A 6000-nucleotide genomic window follows, 5' to 3' on the forward strand; every position below is an offset into this window, starting at 1 on the left:
AGAAACGGACCCCAGGGGATACAATGTATGTAAGCCGACAGATGGACTCGTGCATACTCACTCACAGTAAAGGAAACTTGATGCATTGCTCAAAATTTCGAAATTGGTATCAAAATTTTGATCAACAATATAGTGGTTTAAGTCAAGTTGGGGTGATTTGGCAAAAATCAAATTAAGCTTGAACCGAGATTAGAGGCTGATAGTTTCTGATATTCTATGCTTTAATTTAACAATTTAATCATATAACAAAAATACTTGAATGTGTGTTATTAGATTTTTGTGGCAACAATACCAATGACTGACTTATCGCCAGTCATAATATCGCTGAAATATAAAACTGTGATAGAAGGGCAATTTGGTCAATATGATTCTCTGCTCAAACTCAACAAAAATAAAAAAAAAATATATGTACTGCTTTTGATAAAATCATTGAAAAACACAAAAAGATTGTCTATTTTTTAAAGGATTGGATATTCTTTTGTAAATACATTCTTTAAATTTTTACAAAATATCAAAAATATTTTCGTCTTCTTTGTACAAAATAATTAAATAATTTTAAGTTATGTTTCGGAAAACTGAAGCGTTTTTAAGGTATTTGGTTGTCGGGATAAAAGGTTTCTTGATAACCTAATTTTATTTATTTTATTTAATTATTTAATTCATTTGAGTATTTACTTTAAAATTAAATAAAAGATTTTAATTCGTTATTTATGGATAACGAACTAGGTGGTTCTTTAGCGAACTAGCTTCTGGTTCGCTAACCTAATTCGCTTCCACACTCTGTAACGAATCATCCCTTCGTTATGCATATTTAACGAATCATGACACGAATCATGTTTTGATTCGCTACCTTTAATTTAACGAATCAAGTAGAGATTCACCAACATAAGGTAACGAATTGAGTTAGCGAATGGGCTAATTCGCTACCTTTAATTTAAACGAATCGTCTGATTCGTACAAGCTGTAACTCGGGTTGCGTGCAATGTTATATAAGACAAGAAAACGAACAGTCTTCCACTGTTCGCCTTCTTCCTTCATCTTTAAGAAACCCTGTTCAAATTTTCTCTGAAATCTCGACTTTCTTGTTCGGATATTTCAAGGATATATTTGAGATTCTAAGGTATAGCCGATCATGGCGATATAATTTTCTTCAAAAATGTCTACCAGTTGATAGTTAAATCATGAACTTTTAAGTGTTTAAGGGTTTCCGACGTTTTAAATCCATTTGTGTATAATTTATGTTAATAACTGTTTGTCATTTTGATCGGAATCATATTCCGATACCCTTGGTGGGCTTCAATCATGATTTGATTGTTGTTTGCCGGGTTAATTATAGTTTTGTGTTTTTGGTGTTTACAGTAGGTTCGTCTAACCTATGTACTTAGAGATTTTGAGTCTTAATCTTATTCATCTTCGATTACGAACGTAATTCCGAGTACACCGAGCTCATTATTGCGATGATTCGACGATAGTTATGGCCTAATCGTCCCCGGGTTCATATTGTAGACTATCTATGTTCATCCTAATTTTGACCTTGACTTTGTGAAGTCAAAGAACAAGTCTTAAGTGTGACCATTCGTTAGTCTTAGCGAATTGGAACTGTTTCGTGTCCAATTCGTTAAGATTTTACACGAACTAGCTAAGCGAATAAGATGTTACACGAATCAGATATGGATTCGCTTAAAATATAACGAACTAGCGTGTAGTTCGTCAAAATTAAATAGTAATTCGCTCTGTTCATTTCGTTAAAGTATTTACTTGATAGCGAATCGCCTGATTCGTTATCTTATTGTAACGAATCAGTGTGATTCTCAACGAATGACCTTTATTAAATAAATTAATTTTAATATTCATTTAATTTAATTAAAGGATTTAAATCGTCTATTACGCGTAACTAGATTAATTACACATATCTTTTGATTATATATTTTGATATCTATTCTCATATTCGGTTTTATTTATACAGTAAAACATGGCTGATCAAGAACACCAAAATCAACCACCACAAGAACAACCTCCACAAGGACAACCACAACAACATGATCAACAAGTTGAAGTGATCTTATTGCCGTTTGATAAAAAGCACAACATTTGTGCTTATGTTGATCAAGATGTAACTGATTTGGAAACGTTTGGAGCTATGTTGACTTTCTTACGACGTTCAAAGATTCACTATGCAATTACTGCTAAACCTAAAGTATATCTTAGTATAATCAGGCAATTTTGGAACACGGCGGAATATGTTGAGGCAGATAAATGGGTTCGAGCTACAATCAATCAGATTCCAATTACGATTGATGTTGAGGTCATTTGTCGGGTACTTCAATTTGAAGATAATGATGATAACCCAAGTGAATTTGACAGGACATTGGTTAGAGGTTTATTCACACGCTTGAACTATGGTGGTGATATTCGTAAATCTATGCTGAACAAGAATGGGTTGTGTCCACCATTCAAGTATCTGTTGCATGTTCTACTTCATTGTATGAGTGGACGTCGTGGTGGGTTTGATGAGTGTCGCCTATGATTGCAGTCGGGGTTTGTTGCCCTAATCCTGAACAAGCCCTTCAACTACTCAGAACTCATCTTTGATCATATGAAAGAGCAGGTTCAGCAAACTCTAAAGTCAAAGAAGTTCTTGATGTACCCTCGCTTTTTACAGCTAATTATTCAGGATTTGATTCCGAATTTGGTGATTGATCGAACGTTGGTGAACGATGTTCTTGATATGGAAGATATGAAAGTTGAAACGGTACATCGTATGTTAATTTATGGAAAGGAAAAGCCACAGGACAAACGGATGATTGGTCATATAATCAATCCGGATTATGTATGTCCTCCTAATGAGCGCTGGATCCACGATGATTCGGATTCCGAGCGTGAAGGGGGAGAAGGTGGGAATAATGATGGTGGAGATGATGATGGTGATAATGATGGGAATGATGGTGCTGGTGGAGTTGGTGAACGAGCTCTTAAAGAACAACAAGATGCAGTCGATGCTGCTCTAGCTGCCACCATGAAAGCTCAGCTGGAAAGAAAAAGAAAGGGTAAAGCTGTAGCTATTGGTGAACCATCAAATAAGCCCCGTGTGTCTTCTGGGGCTGGGGTAATCATTGGAACCCCACCACCACGTCAATCAACTCCTCAAATCTCGGCGGTGCCACTAACTACTAGCACTCCGATCCTTACCTTGACGACGACGTTGGTGTCACATGAGAGGCTCGGTCTTATTCCTCAAATGCGTTAACCAAGATACCGAGGCCTCCTGCTGTATTGTCTACAGTATCTTCTACTACATCAATGAGACCTCCTCCTCCGCCAACAACTACTCTTCCTCCACTTCCGCCTAGTGATGTCTCATTCACGAGAATTACTCGGCCTCAAGGACCTGTTAAACCTGTTCATCCATCCGTATACAACTTGCCACCAGGTCGTCAAACTGAAATGCTGCTAAATCTGCTACATCTATATGAAAATCAAATGGCAGCTGACCGTCAAACTCAAGAACGACTCATGGAGAATCAACGACGAATGATGAGTTATATTTCTTTCTGTCAGAAGGAGACTAAGTCGTTGCGTACGATTGTTGAGTCTTAGGGGGGTGAAATTAAAGGAACAAGAAGAGTTGATTTTACAGTTAACTTGTAAAGAAGATGCCCTCAAGAAACTCAAAAATGACGATGATGATCCTGACGAGTCTGATGCAGGAGGTGAGCCTAAACAATCGCATGGTTCATCCTCTGGTGCAGGTGTTAGTGGCGGTGATGATTCGAGCAAGCAGATAATTATTTATCAAGATCCAACAGCTGCCAAGCCAATTGAAATGATTGCAGCTAACACAGTGATATTTGTTGATGGATCATGGGTGGTTCGTAGTGTGGTAAACAGAGATGAGATAGAGGTTGGTGAGTTTGTGGTTAGATCCTTGACACGGGAGCAGATTTCGATTCTGCTTGGGCTGAATGACGATCAGTTGACTGCTTTAGAGACTGAACCTGATGTCGAAGTGATAACTGAGGAAGATTTGGAAGTTGATCCGTTATTTATGAATACGGATTTTGTTTATGAGAACGAGGAGATTGAGATGGAGGATGTGACTGTTGAAGAGTACCCGGACTTGTATCAACACGCAAACGTTGATCAAGGTGCTCCGGTATTTCATGAAGAAGTAATAAAAAAGACTGAGGATGAATTGGAAAAGGTTGTGCAGCGAACAGTATCCTCACATAAAGAAGTGACTGATGAGGACGTAGAAAGATGGTTCAAACGTCATAAAGTGGGTAAAATCATCAGTTCTTATCGTTATGTAGATCAAGAAAGAAAAGATACTGCTGCTGCTTGGGTTGAGGCTAATCAGGTGACTACCTTCAAGACTGTTTCAAAGGTACACGGTGATATTGTTTCATGGGCTTATGATTCTGACCTTAAAGTATGTATAGTCAAGTGGGAAAAGGGTGTCCAGTATTATGAGAGGATAATGGATGTTTTAACTCTACCGCGTTGGGATGTACGTCTCGCGAGACGTCCATTTATCAATCGTGGGGGTTACCGAACAGCTGAGTGGTTTCATCAACACTTATTGTTCGAGGTCAATCATGGTTTCAAATTCTTCAAGCCCCAGGTCCCAAGATGTAAGCACATTGACGAGATTGATCCAAGGACCGGCTGGAAGAAACTTGTCTTGAAAGTGAAGCCGCCAAAGACGATGAAAAAGGTTCCTGTGAAGACAATGCCTCAAGATATTTATCTGTCTTTCAACCGTTGGTACTATGACAATCGTACTGGTGAGGCCGTTATTGTTCGTGGTCGAGGACTGCAGACCGAGCTCATTAAGATAATCGACCCGATGTGGTTGGTTAATTTATCAGAGACAGACAATGATGTGCTACATAGGAAGCAAATTTTGATCGAGCGCCAAGAAGATTACGACCTGGCTATGCAATTCCAACGAGTCGTTCGTGTGTGTCATGAACATGGAATTCATAGTTGCAGAGACTGGCAGTCCAAGCGCTTCAAATAAGTTAAAGACAAAGAGCTCAAGACGAGGGGGTGTCTGTTAGTGCACGGTTTTGCGTCTAGAGTCTTTGTATTTATCGTTAATGTTTTATTTATTAATTAATGTAATATTTAATGTTTATGATTAACTAGTTCGTTAAGGTTAAGTCTAGTTCGCTAGGGATGTTAGCGAACTAAGACATTATAATGTATTCCCTCCTGATTCGTTAGGGGATGTTAACGAATCAGGGGGTGGTTCGTTATGTTAATTTATGTAACGAAGGGGAAGCCGGTTCGCTAGGGGATGTTAGCGAACCAGGTCACCTTCTATATATAGTAAACTACTATTCACTTTAATTAACAAGTTTAATTTATGAGTTTTTGAGTAATTGCTCTCTCTCAAGCTTCACCTTAACATTATTCATCTAACATATTGATAATATATACACATACATAACACTAAATTAAGGTTAATTATGAGCTAGATCCTTAGGTGTTCTAATCGAATATTCACAGATCTGAGATCTGTTATTGTTATTGATTGTTATTCCGGGAACCAACAGTAACATTCTCCCCTCCTTTAAGAAATTTCGTCCTGAAATTTAGGAGGTAGTACTAGTGTCAGACTCAACAGGGAACAAGTGAGGATATTTTCTTTTCATTTGGTCTTGACGCTCCCGGGTGAATTCCGGGCCCAACTTGGAATTCCAACGAAATTTAACCAGTTTAATTCGGCTTCGTCTTAGTTTTTGGATTTTCCAAACGATAACCTCAACGGGTTCTTCGACGAATTAAATCTTATCATCTACTCGTAACTCATTCACAGAGATGATTACGGATTCGTCAGACAAACATTCCTTCAGGTTTGACACGTGAAACACGTCGTGTATTCCACTGAGTTCCTAAGGTAGCTCGAGTTGATATGCAACAGGACCAACTCGAGCAATGATTTTAAATGGACCAACATAACGAGGGCTCAACTTTCCTTTCCTTCCAAATCTAACA

This window comes from Bidens hawaiensis, unplaced genomic scaffold, assembly GCF_021521415.1.
Source record: "Bidens hawaiensis isolate Kalapana, Puna unplaced genomic scaffold, B.hawaiensis_p1.1 tig00010601_1, whole genome shotgun sequence".
NCBI lineage: Eukaryota > Viridiplantae > Streptophyta > Magnoliopsida > Asterales > Asteraceae > Bidens > Bidens hawaiensis.